Genomic DNA, 22,012 nt, shown 5'->3' with positions numbered 1-22,012 from the left:
GAACAAGACAAGGGTGCCCACTTTCACCATTACTATTCAACATAGTTTTGGAAGTTTTGGCCACAGCAATCAGAGCAGAAAAAGAAATAAAAGGAATCCAAATTGGAAAAGAAGAAGTAAAACTCTCACTGTTTGCAGATGACATGATCCTCTACAGAGAAAACCCTAAAGACTCCACCAGAAAATTACTAGAACTAACCAATGATTATAGTAAAGTTGCAGGATATAAAATCAACACACAGAAATCCCTTGCATTCCTATACACTAATAATGAGAAAACAGAGAGAGAAATTAAGGAAACAATTCCATTCACCATTGCAACGGAAAGAATAAAATACTTAGGAATTTATCTACCTAAAGAAACTAAAGACCTAGATATAGAAAACTATAAAACACTGGTGAAAGAAATCAAAGAGGACACTAATAGATGGAGGAATATACCATGTTCATGGATTGGAAGAATCAATATAGTGAAAATGAGTATACTACCCAAAGCAATTTATAGATTCAATGCAATCCCTATCAAGCTACCAATGGTATTCTTCACAGAGCTAGAACAAATAATTTCACAATGAGCTTATTTTTTAAACAATTCAGGTATAACTGGTTGTATGTCCCAGATGTTATCGTCTGTAGTACAAATATCAATATCCTTTTAATCAGGTATGCAACCAACCAGTTTAAGGCTTTTAGGACTTGCTCCATTCCATGTATCATTACTTTATTATTTATGAATTTCCTTACCTTCTCTGTGAGGAATTCAGCAACCATAGCCGCTAGAAGTTCCATGGTCTTGTGCTCCTTCAGTGAAATAAGTAAAGCCATGAGGAAAACTGCAAGTGCATCTGCTCCTTTCAGTCCCTGTCCAGAATTTATTTTCTCTGACAGAAGTCATGGGATGAGGTCACTGGCCAGTGAGTGTGTGACAGGAACACGGCAACACTTGAGGGAAGAGGTTAGTTCACGCCCACTTGTTTGCCGGCATGATGACTAATCATAAAACTTCGGGGAGGATTCAGTGTATAAGTCAAAGTCCATAGTGTATGTCACATTGCACTTGAAAATGTATTGGTTATTTTAAAATATCTTTTGATATTGAGTTCTGACTAATTCAACAGTGATACGAAAATAGACTGTGTATGATTTTAATACCTTTAGACCATGACATTTTTGTACCTTGTTTTATGTCCCTGGATGTGTTCCAGTGTCTCCTAGTTTATGGGAACTTGAAGAGAATTTGTATCCTACTGTTGTGTGAAAATTATGTAAGTCTTAATTATGTTGAATTGGTTCCTTGTGCTTTTCAGGTCTACTCTATCCTCTACCTCTCTGAATATTTGTTCTATACATTTTTGAGAGTTTGATATTGAAACTCCAATTACAAACCTTAAGTTATCTATTCAAAATATAATTACAATATAGAGTGGAAATACATGTAGCCTTGTTCTCTATTTTTCAAGTCTCCTGTAAATGTGTTTGCATACTTTCATAATTAAAAAATAAAAGAGAGAAAAATGAATAAAGACTAACAATTTAAAAAATCGGGGGAAAGATTGATATGCAGTGGGCCTCTCCCTCTAGCACTATTGCCGTTGGCGGCCCTTAGCATCTGGTAACTGAGAATGATCCTGTGCAGAGTGGACCCAGGGGGACACGGTACTAAACAGGTGTCAGTTCAGAGCCGTTTTCCTTTTATCCTCTTCTGCTGAACTTCTGACAGTGGGAGCAGATTGCCATCCTGTTTATTAATTTAAAGTATAGTTGATTTACAGTGTTGTGTTTGATTTCTGCTACACTGCAAAGTGATTTATTTACATATCTATCTAGTCTTTTTCATATTTTTTCATTATGGTTCATCACAGGGTAATGAGTGCTATACTGTAGGACCTTGGTGTTTACTCACCCTACATATAGCAGCTTCCATCTGCCAGTCCCAAACTTGCAGTCGTTCCCTCTCCCAACCACCTTCCCCTTGGCAACCAGAAGTTGTTCTCTATGTCTGTGAGTCTGTTTTTGCTTCAAAGACAAGTTTGTTTATGTCTTATTTTAGATTCCACGTACAAGTGATATATGGTATTTGTCTTTCTCTTTCTGATTTAACTCACTCAGTATGATAAACCCTAGGGCCGTCCATGTTGCTGCAAATCACATTATTTCATTACTTTGAATGGCCGAGTGATACTCCATTATGTACGTATAATGTATATATATGTATGTACATATACCACATCTTCTGTATCCGTGCATCTGTTGATGGACATTTAGTAGTTTCCATGTCTTGGCTATTGTCAGTAGTCTTGGCTAGTTTGAACACTGGGGTCCATCTATCGTTTTGAATTACACATATGTCTCAGTACATGCCCAGAATTAGGATTGCAAGATATATGGCAACTATATTTTTAGATTTTTTGAGGAACCTTCATATTGCTTCCAAGTGGTTGCACCAGTTTACATCCCCACCACCTGTTCTCCACAAGCCCTGCAGCATGTAGTATTTGGACACTGGTTTCTCTTCCTAACTCCTCCCCTCGGCTGCCGTCAGTGTCCCTGTCCCCAGTGGCTGCGGCGTAAACCCCCGCGTCCTGTGCTGCTTGTAGACACTACAGGGGGTCCCCCCAGCCCCAGTGCACTCGAGCAAAATATGAAGATTTCTGCTCATATGTCAGGAGACTGTCTTTCTTATTTACCTTATAAGGCTGCTCAGAAGGTAAGAATCACTGATTTCTGGAGGAACAAAGAAGAGAGAAAAGAAACATATTTCCATTTTACTCACAGAGGGAATTTACTCAATTGCTGTCAGTCATTAGTAGCTTGAGGGCAAGGGCTTTGCTTTGTCTGGAAATCACAGATCAAACCCAATAATATTTCAGCGCACAGAATCCATCAACTTGAAAACTATATTTATAAGTTATTTCAGTAACTCATCTTTTTTGTTAAACACTTTTAGGATATCATCAGCTGTTTTACATTAGGATTTTAAAATTTCCTTTACCAGCTGAGCCACAAGGGAAGCCCCCTGTGTTGGGAAGTTCCCCTGGAGAAGGAGTGGCTACTCTCCAGTATTCTGACCTGGAGAATTCCACGGAGTGTAATCCATGGGGTCGCAAAGAGTCGGACACGACTGAGCAACTTTCACTTCATTTTAAATTTCCTAATGTGAAATTGATCAGAGACCAGTGCTTCTCAAAATGGTCTTCCCTCTAGGAAGCACTTTTGCAAAACCATCAGAGTACAAGAACTATCTGTGAGTGACTTAAAGATATGGTGACACGCATGAGCACAATGTAATGGGTTAGAAACTGGATTACAATAACCAGAATTATGACTTGGTAACATCAGGACATTCCAGGTTTGTAGGAATTCCATAATTTTTAACACATCTCTATTAATAGCAACCATCCACAGAAGAACTCTAGAAGACTTATATTTGATAACGCTCCCCATGGTATTTAACACACCAGTCATGCTGCTGCTGCTGCTGCTGCTAAGTCGCTTTAGTCGTGTCTGACTCTGTGTGACCCCATAGATGGCAGCCAACCAGGCTCCCCTGTCCCTGGGATTCTCCAGGCAAGAACACTGGAGTGGGTTGCCATTTCCTTCTCCAATGCGTGAAAGTGAAAAGTCAAAGTCAAGTCGCTCAGTCGTGTCCGACTCTTAGCGACCCCATGGACTGCAGCCTACAAAGGCTCCTTGCCCATGGGATTTTCCAGGCAAGAGTACTGGAGTGGGGTGCCTTCGCCTTCTCCGACCAGTCATGCTAGTTAATCTAATATTTGCCTCTGAGCTGCCTCCCACTTCCTCTCGAACACTCCAGGTTAGTTAGAGAAAGAGACTTACCATCTGTTCTCCAAGGCAGCTCATTATTCCAGGAAAAGTTTGTTCTGTTACTAGAGAGAGAAAACCAAATTCCAGTCTTGTACCAGCTTACTATTAAAAAGAAAGTTCTTTACCTAATTAAATTTAATTTAACCTTAATCAATCCTCCTTTTTTTTTTAAATGTTTCTCATTTTTTGTATCCATATGACGTGTCTCTTGCTTTTCCCTATCCAAATCAGCAAAATTATCCTCTTGTTAGATTTCAAGAAAAACTACTGTTATTTTCTATATCTTCTTTTGACAACAAGCATGTATCCTACTTGCATTCCATTCTCTTACCATTTTTAGTAAGTGTAAATACATTGCATTTTTTAAATCCCTTAAAACTTAAAACCAAGAAACAAGCAATTGAATTGTATTTCTTTTTACGAATATTAGATTTCATAAAGTATATGACATACATATTTCATAGCAGAATTTTTCTTTAGGTGGTAGAAGATGTGTGTTTAATAAACACATTTAGTGTTTTTATTCAAAAGAAGGTAAAGATAAATAAACACTGACTTTTCAGTAGTCAGTGTTTCAGTATTTTATCTAAAATTGATTTCAGTCTTCAATGCATTCTCATCATTTGACTGAATTTAGCAAAACCCCAAAGTTCTAAATTCCCCAAAATCCGGAAACACAAACTATAATTCTTTTAAAGAGTTTACCTAAAAACTTCTCTACCGTTTATCTCTTATTATCTATGACAGTATCATCATGGTTAATTTTCTTGCAGTCAAAGTTGGCAACAGATATGACTTTTTGACTGGCAGTGGAACTAGGTGCAATGAAAGTGGATGACAATGTTGGTGACTCATGTCTGCATTAATTCACACACAGTTAAAGAACAACCTAACCTGAGGTCAGTACCAGATACGGACTTAATATTGAACATTTCCCAGATTATGTGAACCTTAGAAATACTTTATTTGTAAGGGCTTACTTTTCTTTAAGTCAATTAAATGGACCTCATTTAGAAATGAATCTCAGGAATTTTATCTAAAGACAAAGACACACGCTGAGTCATACATATATTCAGCTAAGACTAGATCTCATTTTTTCATCAGTCTTATGTGACTGTTTTCCTTTCCACATTTTCTCACTTCTCTGGTTAAATTTATTCTTTTTTTTTTCTAATCTCACTGCAAGGCATGTGGGATATTCGTACCCCAACCAAGTATTCAACCTTCAGCCCCTGAATTTGACTGGTGGAGTCTTAACCACTAGACCAAGAGTTAAGTTCCTACATTTATTCTTTGGTGAAAGTTTTCTTTACAGACAAAAGGCAGGCAGAGGACTTGGCTGGGGGTTTATTCTGGGAAAGCCTCAGAGGCTCCTGCTTGGTTACAGTCTGTCCCTTCCCTGGTCTGCCCCTGGCTGGAGTCTCAGCCCTCCAGGAGAAGGAAGTCAGCACAGAACCGGGCAGGAGACCATATGAGAGTTCAGATATCCTTTGTATTCTTAGAGTGAAGTCTATACAGAAGACAATGGCACTTCACTCCAGTACTCTGGCCTGGAAAATCCCGTGGACGGAGGAGCCTGGTGGGCTGCAGTCCATGGGGTCGCTGAGAGTCGGACGCGACTGAGCAACTTCACTTTCACATTTCACTTTCATGTACTGGAGAAGGAAATGGCAACCCACTCCAGTATTCTTGTCTGGAGAATCCCAGGGATGGCAGAGCCTGTTGGGGTGCAGCATACACTGTTAGGGGGCTCAGTGATAAAGAATATGCCTGCAATGCAGGACATGCAGGAAACATGCATCTGATCTCTGGGTCCATAGGATCCCCTGGAATAGGAAATGGCACCCCACTGCAGTATTCTTGCTTGGGAAACCCCATGAACATAGGAGGCATACAGTCCAAAGAGTCACAAATGGCAGCTGAAAAGGCATACAGGTCATCCGTCGTCAGGAGGGTAGAGGTGGTGTGTTGCTGGTAACAGCAAAAATTCTGTTTCTAAATTTTTGTCAAGTGTTAGAGCAAACTGCTGTTGAGGAAGCAATAAAGGAAGGCAAGCTGGTAATGTGTGTCTTCTGAATACTATTATCATAATCTTAGGGATGTTTCCCCAGGTTCAAATCAGTCTTGTTGGTTAGGCAGGCAGAGTTGGGATGTATAAATCAGAAGGAAACTGAAATCTTAGCCGTAAACATCCCACAATGATGAGTCCTTTTACCCAATAATGCACGATGCTGTCTTGTCGCTGCTGCTGCTGCTGCTGCTAAGTCACATCAGTCGTGTCCGACTCTGTGTGACCCCAGAGACGGCAGCCCAACAGGCTCGTCTGTCCCTGGGATTCTCCAGGCAAGAATACTGCAGTGGGTTGCCATTTCCTTCTCCATGCTGTCTTGTTAAGACTTCACAAAGATAGCGTAGATACTGAACTGATACATAAATAGAAATTAAACCATGATGACTTCAGCTGGTTGGTGACCAAACTTCTTAAAGACATATATGATCTTACTGCTTAAGCAACTCATGCCTAACTGTTTCCATGTCACCAAAGCTATCTTGTGTAGGACAGATAGCAGCAACCACTGGACTAGGTGTTTAAGCCACTCACTGAAGGGCCTCTGGGCCGGCCCTAATTCATAGACTTGTAATTTATCTTCTACAAAGGTCCATAACATCTCTGTGAGAAGGTCAGCAACTATATTTTCAAGAGATTCTTTGACCTTGTTCTTGGCTAAATGAATCAGTGTCTCCATGCCAAAAAAGTGAGCATTTCTGTTGCTTTTAGTCTAGGTCCTGAATTTACTTGCTCTGACAGACATATGGGAAGTGTCCATCTCCTAGAGGCTGTGTTTTGGCTACTCCTTACTGCGCTGTTGGATACAGCACAGTATCCAACAAAGTGGCACAAATTAACACTTTATTGCTATATACAGTACTTTCTTGACTGTATATGAAATGGATATAAGAAAGAAGTTTTTATACTTTTATACTGTTTTCTTGTAGTGGATATAACAAAACAAAATTGTTATATACACAACTTTCCTGGCCAGGAGTGGATATAACAAAGCACAAGAGAGATATTTTGAACTAATGGTTTCTAGTGGGAGGGCAGGAGCTTAAATATGGGGAGGCGGAGGTACCAGCTGCTGGGAGGAAGACAGGCTCCCCTGTCCATGGAATTTTCCAGGCAGGAATAGTGGGATTGGGTTGCCATTTCCTTCTGCAGGCGATCTCCCCTACTCAGGGATCGATCCCGTGTCTCCTGTGTGTCCTGCATTGGCAGGCGGATTCCTGAACACTAGTGCCACCTGAGAAGCCCTAAGACAGCTTCAAGGATGGAGCGTACAACATGGGAATATAGGCAATACTTTGTAAGAGCTGTAAGTGGAAAGTGGCTTTCAAAATTGTCAACAAAATAATTGTAGAATTTAAAACAAAGAAAGTGAGTTGAGCCTGGGTGTGTGAGTAAAGGGTCGCTGGACTCGAGCCCAGGGGAAGTGAGGGAGGCCAATGGTGAGAGGTCTTGGGGTGGGGTCTAGAGTGTGGGACAGAGGGCAGGCTTTCCAGGCTCCGCTGGGACCAGGCTGAGAAGGGCAGGATTTCTCTTAGAGGGGGTCTGGGTGGGGGCTGCAGCATCTGGAGAAGCTCTGTAGGAAAGCCAATGCGGAGTGGGGGTGTCTGGGTGGGGAGGAAGACCTGCAGGAGAGGGAGTGGTCACACGGGGGCGCCAAACGTCCTTCCACAGAGTTCTCCAGACGCTGAGACCCGTGAGTAGATGAAACCGACTCAGACCCTAGCGGAGGCTGAAATGGAGCCAGAGCCGAGGAAGGGGTGGGGATCGAGGACAGAAGAATCTAGAACACGAGATTGGGTAGGGGAGGAAATGGAGGACGAGTCAGACTGTGGTGAGCAGGGCCTGAAGAATCTAGCAACTGGAGAGAGGGAGGGGGAGAGAATGAAGGATGGGGCAGGCCTAGGAGTGTGCAGAGCCCAGAAGAATCTAGAAAAGCCGGGGATGGGGGATGAGTTTAGGGGGCAGGGGGTGAGGAGAGGGGCACTGCCCTGAAGGATGGGAGGGGAACGTCATAGTGAGGAATAACTCTGATGGGGGAGGGGCGGGGCTGCATTCCCAGTTTCCCTCCTTGAGGCAAATAGAGGCCTCAGGTGCATCCGGCACCGTTGGAACCGCCAGCCTCCTGGGCCCCGCCTTGGGAAGCACAGAGCTTCTTGGAGTCCACACCGTCGTCGTCCACACGCTTCCCCTCCGGGGCGGTCCTTACACTCCGGGGACGACTCCTTCCCTCTGTTCTGACCCTATTCTGTCCCTTGAGGACTGGCGCCCGGGGCCTGTGCCCCGGGGCCGCCCGGGTTCCTCTGGCCCCTCCGCTGAGATCAGGAGCCCGTCTGCGCGGGCGCCGCCCCTGCTGCCCACAGGACGCCTCCTCCTCAGGGCTCCCCTCCGGAACGTCCGGTTTGGCACCTCGCAGCCTTCCACCCCGCTGGGACTCAGGTCCCTCAGCCCTCCTGCCCCCAGGACCCTGTTCTTCCAATTGCTCCTGGCTTCTCTCCAGATCTCCTTGCCAAAACTGGGCCTCTGTGTACTGGGCCAGATTTTCTCCCAACCTCACCAGAAGGCATGAGGGATCTTTGTTCCCCGACCTGGATCCTACCTTCAGCCCATGAATTTCACTGGTGGAGTCTTAGCCACCAGACTACCAGCGAAGCCTCAGTTCTTGAGGCTAAATGAGGCCTGAGTCACCCCCGGGCTGCTGGATCCGCGAGCCTCCCGGGCCGCCAGCCTCCTGGGCCGCCTTGGGGAGCTCAGCGCTTGTGAGTCCACACCGTACGCACGCTTCCCCTTCGGGGCGGTCCTTCCACTCCGAGGGCGCCTCGGTGGCGCAGCTTCTCCTTCCCCCTGTTCTCCCCCTGTTCTGTCCCTTCAAGACCGGCGCCCGGGCCCTGTGCCCCCCGACTCCTCTCAAGGTCCCCAGGGCTCCTCCGGTCCTCAGGTTCCCTCAGGTCGGGAACCGGCCTCCCAGCTCCGCGCCCAGCGCTGCCCTGCTCCCCACGCCGACCTCTCCTCAGGGCTCCCCTCCGGAGTTTTCCCTTGGAAACCTCTTCTGCCCTCGGCCCTCCTGCCTCCTCGCTCCTCCAGACGCGGCCCTTCCCCTGCTCTGCGCCCTCCTGCGGGACCCTCACCCCAGCAGGAGAAGAAAGTCAGCACACGAACAGGCAGGAAACCGCAGTTACCGTTTTATTTCTCCAGGGTCAGGTGTATTTATTGTCCGAAAGGCAGAGTTGGTATGTAGACGGTAACAGCCAAAGTTTGCTTTCCAATTTTCTCCCAGTGTTTGCGGAATTGGCAATTTAGGAGCCAATATATTAATTCAAATCCGATGTGTTTTTCCAAACTCGTTATCATAACGTTAGTGACATTTCTTCAGTTTCTAATCACTCTTCGTTAGGCAGGTGCAACTGGTATTTATAATTAGCAAGGAAACTTAAATCTCTGTTTTAAACTTCCCACAATGATGCCTGTTCTTATACAATAGTATATGACGTCCTTTAAGATTTTCTGAAGATAGTATAGATAGCGAACGGATATATAAATAGAAATTAAATCAGTCACTTTTGCTGGTTGATGTTTTAAGCTTTTAAAGACGTACATGAGCTTATTTTTTAAACAATTCAGGTATAACTGGTTGTATGTCCCGAATGTTATCTTCTGTAGTACAAATATCAATATCCTTTTAATCAGGTATGCAACCAACCAGTTTAAGGCTTTTAGGACTTGCTCCGTTCCATGTATCATTACTTTATTATTTATGAATTTCCTTACCTTCTCTGTGAGGAATTCAGCAACCATAGCCGCTAGAAGTTCCATGGTCTTGTGCTCCTTCAGTGAAATAAGTAAAGCCATGAGGAAAACTGCAAGTGCGTCTGCTCCTTTCGGTCCCCGTCCAGAATTTGTTTTCTCTGACAGAAGTCACGGGATGAAGTCACTGGCCAGTGAGTGTGTGACAGGAACAGGGCAACACTTGAGGGAAGAGGTTAGTTCACGCCCACTTGTTTGCCAGCATGATGACTAATCATAAAACTTCGGGGAGGATTCAGTGTATGAGTCAAAGTCCATAGTGTATGTCACATTGCACTTGAAAATGTATTGCTTATTTTAAAACATCTTTTGATACTGAGTTCTGACTAATTCAACAGTGATAAGAGAATAGACTGTGTATGATTTTAATACCTTTAGACCATGACATTTTTGTACCTTGTTTTATGTCCCTGGATGTGTTCCAGTGTCTCCTAGTTTATGGGAACTTGAAGAGAATTTGTATCCTACTGTTGTGTGAAAATTATGTAAGTCTTAATTATGTTGAATTGGTTCCTTGTGCTTTTCAGGTCTACTCTATCCTCTACCTCTCTGAATATTTGTTCTATACATTTTTGAGAGTTTGATATTGAAACTCCAATTACAAATCTTAATTTATCTATTCAAAATATAATTACAATATACAGTGGAAATACATGTAACCTTGTTCTCTATTTTTCAAGTCTCCTGTAAATGTGTTTGCATACTTTCATAATTAAAAAATAAAAGAAAAATGAATAAAGACTAACAATTTAAAAAGTCGGGGGAAAGATTGATATGCAGTGGGCCTCTCCCTCTAGCACTATTGCCGTTGGCGGCCCTTAGCACCTGGTAACTGAGAATGATCCTGTGCAGAGTGGACCCAGGGGGACACGGTACTAAACAGGTGTCAGTTCAGAGCCGTTTTCCTTTTATCCTCTTCTGCGGAACTTCTGACAGTGGGAGCAGATTGCCATCCTGTTTATTAATTTAAAGTATAGTTGATTTACAGTGTTGTGTTTGATTTCTGCTACACTGCAAAGTGATTTATTTACATATCTATCTAGTCTTTTTCATATTTTTTCATTATGGTTCATCACAGGGTAATGAGTGCTATACTGTAGGACCTTGGTGTTTACTCACCCTACATATAGCAGCTTCCATCTGCCAGTCCCAAACTTGCAATCGTTCCCTCTCCCAACCACCTTCCCCTTGGCAACCAGAAGTTGTTCTCTATGTCTGTGAGTCTGTTTTTGCTTCAAAGACAAGTTTGTTTATGTCTTATTTTAGATTCCACGTACAAGTGATATATGGTATTTGTCCTTCTCTTTCTGATTTAACTCACTCAGTATGATAAACCCTAGGGCCGTCCATGTTGCTGCAAATCACATTATTTCATTATTTTGAATGGCCGAGTGATACTCCATTATGTACGTATAATGTATATATATGTATGTACATATACCACATCTTCTGTATCCGTGCATCTGTTGATGGACATTTAGTAGTTTCCATGTCTTGGCTATTGTCAGTAGTCTTGGCTAGTTTGAACACTGGGGTCCATCTATCGTTTTGAATTACACATATGTCTCAGTACATGCCCAGAATAAGGATTGCAAGATATATGGCAACTATATTTTTAGATTTTTTGAGGAACCTTCATATTGCTTCCAAGTGGTTGCACCAGTTTACATCCCCACCACCTGTTCTCCACAAGCCCTGCAGCATGTAGTATTTGGACACTGGTTTCTCTTCCTAACTCCTCCCCTCGGCTGCCGTCAGTGTCCCTGTCCCCAGTGGCTGCGGCGTAAACCCCCGTGTCCTGTGCTGCTTGTAGACACTACAGGGGGTCCCCCCAGCCCCAGTGCACTCGAGCAAAATATGAAGATTTCTGCTCATATGTCAGGAGACTGTCTTTCTTATTTACCTTATAAGGCTGCTCAGAAAGTAAGAATCACTGATTTCTGGAGGAGCAAAGAAGAGAGAAAAGAAACATATTTCCATTTTACTCACAGAGGGAATTTACTCAATTGCTGTCAGTCATTAGTAGCTTGAGGGCAAGGGCTTTGCTTTGTCTGAAAATCACAGATCAAACCCAGTAATATTTCAGCACACAGAATCCATCAACTTGAACACTATATTTACAAGTTGTTTCAGTAACTCATCTTTTTTGTTAAACACTTTTAGGATATCATCAGGTGTTTTATATTAGGATTTTAAATTCTCCTTTACCAGCTGAGCCACAAGGGAAGCCCCCTGGGTTGGGAAGGTCCCTTGGAGAAGGAGTGGCTACTCTCCAGTATTCTGACCTGGAGAATTCCACGGAGTGTAATCCATGGGGTCGCAAAGAGTCGGACACGACTGAGCAACTTTCACTTCATTTTAAATTTCCTAATGTGAAATTGATCAGAGACCAGTGCTTCTCAAAATGGTCTTCCCTCTAGGAAGCACTTTTGCAAAACCATCTGTGAGTGACTTAAAGATATGGTGACACGCATGAGCACAATGTAATGGGTTAAGAAACTGGATTACAATAACCAGAATTATGACTTGGTAAAATCAGGACATACCAGGTTTGTAGGAATTCCATAATTTTTAACACATCTCTATTAATAGCAACCATCCACAGTAGAACTCTAGAAGACTTACATTTGATAATGCTCCCCATGGTATTTAACACACCAGTCATGCTGCTGCTGCTGCTGCTGCTGCTAAGTCGCTTTAGTCGTGTCTGACTCTGTGTGACCCCATAGATGGCAGCCAACCAGGCTCCCCTGTCCCTGGAATTCTCCAGGCAAGAACACTGGAGTGGGTTGCCATTTCCTTCTGCAATGCATGAAAGTGAAAATTGAAAGTCAAGTCGCTCAGTCGTGTCTGACTCTTAGCGACCCCATGGACTGCAGCCTACAAGGCTCCTCTGCCCCTGGGATTTTCCAGGCAAGAATACTGGGATTGGGTTGCCATTTCCTTCTGCAGGCGATCTCCCCTACTCAGGGATCGATCCCGTGTCTCCTGTGTGTCCTGCATTGGCAGGCGGATTCCTGAACACTAGTGCCACCTGAGAAGCCCTAAGACAGCTTCAAGGATGGAGCGTACAACATGGGAATATAGGCAATACTTTGTAAGAGCTGTAAGTGGAAAGTGGCTTTCAAAATTGTCAACAAAATAATTGTAGAATTTAAAACAAAGAAAGTGAGTTGAGCCTGGGTGTGTGAGTAAAGGGTCGCTGGACTCGAGCCCAGGGGAAGTGAGGGAGGCCAATGGTGAGAGGTCTTGGGGTGGGGTCTAGAGTGTGGGACAGAGGGCAGGCTTTCCAGGCTCCAGCTGGGACCAGGCTGAGAAGGGCAGGATTTCTCTTAGAGGGGGTCTGGGTGGGGGCTGCAGCATCTGGAGAAGCTCTGTAGGAAAGCGAATGCCCACTTTGGAAGTCAAAGTCATGCGTCAACCGAGTTTGAGAGATGCTGAGATGTGTGAGTAGGTGAACCAAACTGAGACCAGAGTGGAGGCAAAACAGATCCAGGGTCCAGGGAAGGGATGTCACGAGGACAGAAGCATCTAGAACACAGGGAGCGGGGAGGGAGGAAAAGGAGGAGGGTGTTGACCTAGGAGTGTGCAGAGCCTGAAGGGTATGATACGCACCAGGGTTCTAGGAATCCTAAGTCAATAGACACTGATAAGAGGCCAGACAGGATATTCAGACAAGGTTTTATTGGAGCTCTGGCTGCATCAGGAAGGGAGTCAAACAGGTGACAAGTTGCCTTGTCTGCTTCTGGGGGATAAGGAGGTGTCGGGGCGCGTGTGGGAAATCTGGTACATTAAGTGGGGTGAGGGCAGGCTGGGTCCAGCATTGGGCTGGAGGACTGACTGCCAGGTCTGCCCAGCCTCTTGGTGATGCTCTGTGCAGGCATCACGTCCAAGACCCCATCTTTGCTCTCCAGCTCTAAAGGGGTGACTGGAGTTTTGATCTTTTTTCTTTTTTTATCTCGTGCATCGTTTGCCCAAGCTGTTCAGGTATGTAGAAGTATATTGAGTCCCTTGTCGTTTCCTTGTTGTCTGTGGCTCAGGAAGATGTGTGTCCACGCGGAAGCACTGCAGCCCAGGTCCCAGCGTGTCTGAAATCTAGAACCTGGAGAGCGGGGAGGGGCAGAGAATCGAGGATGGGGCAGGCCTGGGACTGTGCAGAGCCCAGCGGAATCTAGAAAAGCCGGGGATGGGGGATGAGTTTAGGGGGCAGGGGGTGGAGAGAGGGGCACTGCCCTGAGGGATGGGAGGGGAAAGTCAGGGTGAGGAATAACTCTGGTGGGGGAGGGGCGGGGCTGCATTCCCAGTTTCCCTCCTTGAGGCAAATAGGGGCCTCAGGTGCATCTGGCACTGTTGGAACCGCCAGCCTCCTGAGGAGCCCCGCCTTGCGAAGCACAGAGCTTCTTGGAGTCCACACCATGGTCCACAAGCTTCCCCTCGGGGTGATCCTTAAACTCCGGGGACTCCTCCGTGGCACAGAGCTTCTCCTTCCCTCTGTTCTGACCCTATTCTGTCCCTTGAAGACTGGCGCCCGGGCCCTGTGCCCCTGACTCCTCTCGCGGCCGCCCGGGTTCCTCTGGCCCCTCTGCTGAGATCAGGAGCCCGTCTGTGCGGGCGCCGCCCCTGCTGCCCACAGGACACCTCCTCAGGGCTCCCCTCCGGAATGTCCCGTTTGGCACCTCGCAGCCTTCCACCCCGCTGGGACTCAGGTCCCTCAGCCCTCCTACCCCCAGGACCCTGTTCTTCTAATTGCTCCTGGCTTCCCTGCAGATCTCCTTGCCAAAACTGGGCCTCTGTGTACTGGGGCCAGATTTCATCTGAGAGAGAGAGTTTTTAAGTGAAATGGAAAAACTAACTTAACTGCTTTGCCACACACGGGGGACCAAGCAGGCTAATGCCCTCAAGACTGTGTCCTGGGACTTCCGTGGTGGTCCAGTGGTTTAGAGTCCACCTTGAAATGCAGTGGACGTGGGTTCGATTCCTGGTGGGGAATCTAAGATCTCACAGCCCAGGAGCAGCTGAGCCTTCGCCCCACAGCTGGTGAGGCTTTGCGCTACAAGCAAGATCCCATCAGAGGTAGGGGCTATCCCGCATCTGCAAATGAGAACCAAGGCAGCCAAATAAATAGATAAATAAAATAAAATATTAAAATAAATAAAAGGCCGTGTGTCTGGTGGAGGGTTTTGAGGAGTCTTATAGTGTTCAAGGAGCAGAGCTTGATCAACTCGAGGATGCTCTTCTGTTGGGTCCGTGATGAGGTCTCGGGGAGCAGCACAATCACCCTTGTGGTTCCAGCCGGTCTCAGGTCTTCCTGCTTGTGGGCGGCATCGTTCACTTCTTCCATCTGGCAGAGGTTTCAGATTCTGTGAAAGGGGTCAAAGGTCCTGGCTCTGAATACTATCGATAGCCCTTGAGGCAGAACTAACAGTCCATGAGTTTGTTTAATAGCTATGATATTATTATTTTGACTTCTTTGACAGTTTCCTTTATTTCTGCATTTTCTCACTTCTATCATTAAAGGCATTCTTGACTAAAGTTGTTGTTCATAGAAGAAAGGCAGGTGCACATGGGTGGGGATCTACAAAGGCCTCCTAAGTTCCTTCTGGGCTACAATTCCAAGGGGAGTCAACCTATCTGATTTGAGGAAAGGACACAAGAGCTGGAAATAATCTCCAGTACCAAGCTTTGTTAGCATCAACAGTTTGTGTTAAGGAAATATTATTTGTCTCTTTGATCACCTTGTCCTAGCCCCTGGACAAACATTTGCAAAATATGAAAGCATATTACAATGAGAATAATGATTAAGGATTTGCGATATTTTTCAAAAGGGTCCTCTTATTTTAGAGGACAACAAGCAAGATGAGTTTTCGAGTGTTTCCATCTGATAAATATGCGGTGTCCCAGTGGTCCTTGCTGTGAGGCTAGAGCTTGAATGGCCTCACTCACAATTAGTGTTGCAACTAGAGAAAGCCCGCACTAGCAATGAAGAGCCTGCGTGCTACGTCAAAGACCAGCCTCCAAGAATGAGTAAATAAGTAAATCATAAAACCACATGTACAAAAAAGAGTCTCAGACTGAATTCCAGAAGACAAGGAACCAACACCATTCTAACCTCAGGAAGTCCAGGCCCAAATCCTGTCATTTGATTTTGCTTGCCGATTTCTCTCTTCATAAGGGCCCCCAAATATGAAGATTATTGCAAATGTCAGGAGACAGTCATTTTTATTTACCTGATAAGGCTGCTCAGAGTTAAGCATCTCTAACTTCTGGGGAAACCAAACGAGAGAAAAGTAACATATTTTCGTTTTACTCACAGAGGGCATTTATTCAATTGCTGTCAATCATTAGTAGCTTGAGGGGAAGGGTTGGGCTTTATCTAGAAAGCTAACGGATCAATGATATTTCAGAGCAAAAAAATAATAATAATAATAATAATAACCCATAAACTTTAAAACTATATTTACAAGTTGACTCAGTATTTCATCTTTTGTTAAATACTTTTATAATAGCAGCAGGTTTTTTAAATTGGGATTTTAAAATATCTTATCCAGTTAGCTGCCTGGTATAATGTAAACTGATCAGACATCACTGCTTGTCAAAATGCTCTCTCCTATGAATCTTGTTGGAGATGAAGACCTTTTGCAAAACCATCAGAGTACAATAACTATGTGTGACTGACTTAAAGACTGAAAGATATAGTGATACAACTGAGCAGAATGTAATGGGTTAAGAAACTTGGTTACAATAACCAGATTTATGACTTGGTAGTAAAACTTGGCATGCCCTGGTATGTCCTAATTATGACATTGGGACCTACCAGGTTTGTAGGAATTTCTTTTTTTTTTTTTTTTTAGCAAATCTCTATTAATAATATCCATCCCAGTATAATCTGAGAAGGCTTCTCATTCACTTGATAATGCTTCCCATGGTGTTTAACATACCAGTGATGCTAGTTAATCTAATATTCCCCTCTGAGATGCCTCACAGTTCCTCTGGAACACTCGGAGTTAGCTAGAGAAAGAGACTTACCATCTGTTCTCCAAGGCAGCTCATATTCCAGGAAAATTGTGTTCTGTTAACAGAGAGAGAAAACCAAATTCCAGAATTGTTGCAGCTTACTATTAATAATAAAAGTCATTTACTCAATTAACTTATATTTAATCTTCATCAATCCTGAAATGTACGCAATTCTTGCTAAAGTCACATCATGAGAAAGCTGGGCTGGAAGAAGCAGAAGCTGGAATCAAGATTGCCGGGAGAAATATCAATAACCTCAGATATGCAGATGACACCACCCTTATGGCAGAAAGTGAAGAAAAACTAAAGAGCCTCTTGATGAAAGTGAAAGAAGAGAGTGAAAAAGTTGGCTTAAAACTCAACATTCAGAAAACTAAGATCATGACATCAGGTCCCATCACTTCATGGCAAATAGGTGGTGAAACAGTGGAAACAGTGGCTGACTTTATTTTTGGGGGGCTCCAGAATCACTGCAGATGGTGACTGCAGCCATGAAATTAAAAGATGCTTACCCCTTGGAAGGAAAGTTATGACCAACCTAGACAGCATATTAAAAAGCAGAGACATTACTTTGCCAACAGAGGTCCGTCTAGTCAAGCCTATGGTTTTTCCAGTGGTCATGTATGGATGTGAGAGTTGGACTGTGAAGAAGGCTGAGCGCCGAAGAATTGATGCTTTTGAACTGTGGTGTTGGAGAAGACTCTTGAGAGTCCCTTGGACTGCAAGGAGATCCAACCAGTCCATCCTAAAGGAGACCAGTCCTGGGTGTTCATTGGAGGGACTGATGCTGAGGCTGAAACTTCCATTTATTTTTAGTAGATATTGAATCATATCACATTAGCACAATCCCTTAAAACTGAAAATCAAGAAATAGGCAATTTAATCTTTTTATCAACAGTATATTTTATAACGTATAAGACATGCATATCTTAGGGCACAGTTTTTCTTTTTGTCATACGAGATATATACTTAATAAATTCAAAAATGTTTAGTGTTTTTTCATAAAAGGAAAGGTAAGTAAACATAGACTTGTTCAGAACTCAATGTTTCACTGTTTTCTCTAAAATTGATTTACATTTTCAATGAATTCTCATCATTGAATTTAATTTAACAAAACTATAATGGTTTAAATTCCTGAGCGTCCAAAATACAAAGTGTAATTCTTTTCAAGAGCTTACCTAAAAGCTTATACACCATTTATCTCAGTTATTTATGACAGTTATCAGTGTGAGTGAACTTTCTTGCTGACAACTTTTGCCGCAGGTATGACCTAGTGACTAGCGGTAGAACTAAGTACAGAAAAGAATGTTGGTGTCTCGTGTCTCCAGTAATCAGACACAGTTAACAAGCTAAACTGATGTCAGTACCACACAGAGACTTAATGTTGAACATTTCTCAGATTTTGTGACTCAGAAATACTCCATTTGTAAGTGCTTATTGTACTTTGAGTCAATGGAATAGAGCTCATTTAGAAGTTAACCTCAGGAATGTTTTCTAAAGACAAAGACACACACGGAGACATACACACGAGCAGAGATCTGTTTCATCATTTTACTTTTCATGAATCAGGCACTGCAGTTAAACTTGTCAGTTGATGAAAAACAGAGAGAACCGTCAAATGTTCACACTTGAGGTCAAAGGCTTCTTTTTCTTTCCTCCTTCCACCCGTCTCCCGGCTCGGTTTCAGTTCTTCGAAATAAGCCAAGGCTGAAACGCAGGCAATGTGGGCTGTGTTTGTATTAATACTTAGGGACATGGTGAGGCTTAACATCAACTTTTCTCCTAAGAATATCTTTGTTCTCTCAGGGTGAGTGTTCTAGAAAACTAAAGTGTGTCATCAAGCCACTCTCTCCATCTGCACATGCAAAAAGAACCAGTTCTGAAATTTCAAGAGTTTCATCTCAACCATTTCCCCCAAAGTCTAAAGAATATTGTGACTACATAGTGTTAAATTCTTTTGTCCTTATTGATAGGTTTAAACGTGTAGGTTGACCAGTCATCTAAAATGTGTCCTACGAGGTTATCAGAGGGAATCAAAGGAGCATTTCCCATTTTTGATCAGACACCTATGAGCCAAATGCAAACCAGACCTCATTAGCTGGTGGAAACCTTATATGAGGGGGAAGACACCAGAAAGCATAAAGCTCAGAGTGGCTGTTTCCAATTCCCGCCAAGTCCATGACCTTAGTCCTTAGACCTCACAGGTGGGATTTCCAACATGAAAACTAATCAGACAGGCACTCAGTGTTTCCCAGATGGAAACAAATGTTCCTCAGATGGACATGTTGAAGGAGCCTTGGATACACAGCGGGGGACTCACCCAGATGCTGGTCGAGAAGTCTCGATGTCCCAGACGTTGTCTTTCTCCTTCCTCAAAATAATTCCTTGGGGCAGCAAAATTCAAGCTGGTGTGGGCTGGAGGAAGACAGGAACATCCTTGAGGCGAAGGTGGCCTCCCCACCCTCTAGGGCGGCCCTTCCTCTTCCCTCCTCTACCGCCTTGGTGTCCCCACTGCCTGCTTGGTGGACCGAGTATGACTGGGGCTCAGCCTTCTTGACACGGGTCCTCGGGGATCAGGCCTCTGAAGGAATCTTCCCAGCGTTCCAACCTTCTGGAAAGAGGCTGCGTGGAGGAAAAATCTAGAGAGTGTGATGGAGCCAGGGGACACCCAGGGGGTTACCCCTAAGCCAACCCCACACGGGACTCCAAATTTGTTACCCAAATTCGGCCTCTGCACACCAAGGCAGAGTGGAGTCTGTAAGAAAGAAGTTTGGGTGAAGTAGAAAGAAAGAGCTTTACTGCTTTGCTAGGAAAAATGGGCCACATTGGCCTAGTGCCCCCAGAGCCGTGAGTGCCAGCCTGGAGTGGGTATGTGGAGTCTTTAGTGTTTATGGAGCCATGGCTGGTGTTGAGGCAGTGGGGAGGCCGCAGCATCAACCTTCTTGTTCCAGCCAGTCTGGGGTCTACCTGCTGTGGACAGCAGTTCACTTGTTCAGCCTGGTGGGGGTTTCGGTAACTGCAAAATAGCTCACACATAAGGCACAGAACATTACCAAGAGACCTTGAGGAAGAAAAGTCCTTGACTTTGTGTGATGGCTCCAGTATTATTATTTTGTCTTGTTTGACGTTTTCCCCTTCAGGATTTTCTCACTGCTCTGATGAAATTTATTCTTTGTTTTCCCCCATCCTCGCCAGAACGCATGAGGGATCTTTGTTCCCCGACCTGGATCCTACCTTCAGCCCATGAATTTGACTGGTGGAGTCTTAGCCACCAGACCACCATGGAAGCCCCTAAATGGATTATTTGGTGAAAGATTTCCTACAGACAAAAGGCTGGTGGAGGACTTGACTGGGGTTTCTTCTGGGAAAGCCTCAGTGGGTCCTGCTTGGTTACAATCTGGCCCTTCCCTGGTCTGCCCCTGCCTGGCGTCTCAGCCCTCCAGGAGAAGGAAGTCGGCACAGAAACAGGCAGGAGGCCACAGGAGAGTTCAGATGCTCTTTATTTCTTTAGGGAGAAGTGTACACGTTGTCAGGGTGGCTGAGCGGTAAAGAATATGCCTGCAGTGCAGCACATGACGGGCACTTGAGTCTGGTCTCTGGATGCGTAAGATCCCCTGGAGTAGGAAATGGCACGCCACTACAGTATTTTTGCCTGGAAACCCCATGGGCATTGGAGCCTGGGGGGCCACAGTCCGAAGGGTCGCAAAGAACCACTGAACAGGCACACAGGCAGGAAGGTAACATTCGTGCGGTGCCGGTAACAGCAAACTTTCGGTTTCTATATTTGTCCTGGTTCTTACAGTGGAGGAACCAATACAGGAAGGCAAGCTGGTAATCTTTGCCTCCTGAACACTGTTACCATCATATCAGTGATGTCTCTCCAGGTTCAAATCAGTCTTGTTGGTTAGGCAGGCACATTTGGAATGTGTAAATCATAAATCTTGATCACAAAGATCCCACAAAAATAAATCTTTTAACATAAAAACTTGTAAGATTTCGCAAAAATAGCATAGATACTGAAGTGGTAGATAAATAGAGATTAAACCGTAAAGACTTCAGGTCGTTTGTGACCAAACATTGCCTTAAATATATACAAGGTCTTCTTCTGTAAAGAACTCAGGCCCAGCTGGTTCCATGCCACGGAACCTATCTTTTGTAGGGCCCATCCCACCAAACATTTGACTAGGTGTTTAAGCAGCCGTTTGAAGGGCGTCCGGGCCTGCTCCATTCTATATAATTGTAATTTATCTTCTACAAATTTACTTATTTTCTCTGTGAGAACATCAGCAAGTGTATTTTGAAGAGTTTCCATTAGCTCGGTCTTGGTGAAAGAAATCAATGTCTCCATGCCAAAACACTGAGCTTCTCTGAGTGTGTCTGTTCCCCTTAGTCCAAGTCCTCTATTTATTTGCTCTCAAATCCTGCACTTTTTATCAGACAAACTAGGCTACTTTTGTAGCTCTTTTTAGCATGCAAAAAAAAGGCTCTAAAGGGCAGCTGGAAATCCCCACTTCAGCAAGTCCCCAGTTCAGGAAGTCCTCAGTTAGAGTGCATTTCTCACTGTGCTCTTAAATATGTTCACCAAGATTTAAATGTTCAACCATCTGTTGAGTGTTACTACAACTACCCTAGCTTTACTTCCCTGTGACTCATTGTGGTCACTGTGACTCATTGTGGTCCTTGCCCTAAGGGAGTTTGCTTTAATGCAACCATCTCTGACTTTGTTCATTCTTTCTAATACATATTAATGAGACACTGAGTAATTTGATTTGGCTTTTCTTTCTTTTTTCCCTTAAAGTGTTCTTCTTTTCCCCCTATTCTTCTTTTTTTTTTTTTTTTTAACAAAGTCAGAGATGGTTGCATTAAAGCAAACTCCCTTAGGGCAAGGACCACAATGAGTCACAGTGACCACAATGAGTCACAGGGAAGTAAAGCTAGGGTAGTTGTAGTAACACTCAACAGATGGTTGAACATTTAAATCTTGGTGAACATATTTAAGAGCACAGTGAGAAATGCACTCTAACTGAGGACTTCCTGAACTGGGGACTTGCTGAAGTGGGGATTTCCAGCTGCCCTTTAGAGCCTTTTTTTTGCATGCTAAAAAGAGCTACAAAAGTAGCCTAGTTTGTCTGATAAAAAGTGCAGGATTTGAGAGCAAATAAATAGAGGACTTGGACTAAGGGGAACAGACACACTCAGAGAAGCTCAGTGTTTTGGCATGGAGACATTGATTTCTTTCACCAAGACCGAGCTAATGGAAACTCTTCAAAATACACTTGCTGATGTTCTCACAGAGAAAATAAG

At 44.1% G+C, this 22,012-nt stretch overlaps 3 long non-coding RNA genes across 9 annotated transcripts in view; 1 reads left to right on the top strand and 2 right to left on the bottom strand.

The window, feature by feature from the left end:
• Positions 1–910: 910 nt before the first annotated feature.
• LOC133230661 (uncharacterized) lies at positions 911–10,293 on the bottom strand. Of its 2 annotated transcripts, XR_009730940.1 has the most exons (4): positions 9,659–10,293; positions 3,838–3,887; positions 2,688–2,724; positions 911–1,738 (listed from the first exon to the last, which is right to left on the bottom strand). It is a non-coding gene; the product is annotated as an uncharacterized LOC133230661 (long non-coding RNA). The 2 variants fall into 2 exon arrangements; XR_009730939.1 differs by having other exon boundaries at positions 911–2,724.
• A 3,070-nt stretch (positions 10,294–13,363) lies between these two features.
• On the bottom strand, positions 13,364–19,669 carry LOC133230651 (uncharacterized). 6 transcript variants are annotated; one of them, XR_009730919.1, is made up of 6 exons: positions 19,427–19,669; positions 19,029–19,330; positions 17,279–18,415; positions 16,721–16,763; positions 15,922–15,957; positions 13,364–15,054 (listed from the first exon to the last, which is right to left on the bottom strand). It is a non-coding gene; the product is annotated as an uncharacterized LOC133230651 (long non-coding RNA). The 6 variants fall into 6 exon arrangements; XR_009730916.1 differs by lacking the exon at positions 19,427–19,669 and having other exon boundaries at positions 17,221–18,415; positions 19,029–19,118; XR_009730918.1 differs by lacking the exon at positions 19,427–19,669 and having other exon boundaries at positions 15,804–15,957; positions 19,029–19,118.
• Positions 19,038–22,012, top strand: part of LOC133230655 (uncharacterized) — a 26,042-nt gene continuing 23,067 nt past the window's right edge. The window contains exon 1 of the long non-coding RNA XR_009730933.1: positions 19,038–19,118. This is a non-coding gene — a long non-coding RNA (uncharacterized LOC133230655). The remainder of the gene's footprint in view (positions 19,119–22,012) is intronic.

Source organism: Bos javanicus, chromosome 18 (genome assembly GCF_032452875.1).
Source record: "Bos javanicus breed banteng chromosome 18, ARS-OSU_banteng_1.0, whole genome shotgun sequence".
NCBI lineage: Eukaryota > Metazoa > Chordata > Mammalia > Artiodactyla > Bovidae > Bos > Bos javanicus.
This window is presented reverse-complemented; position numbering and strand designations above follow the sequence as displayed.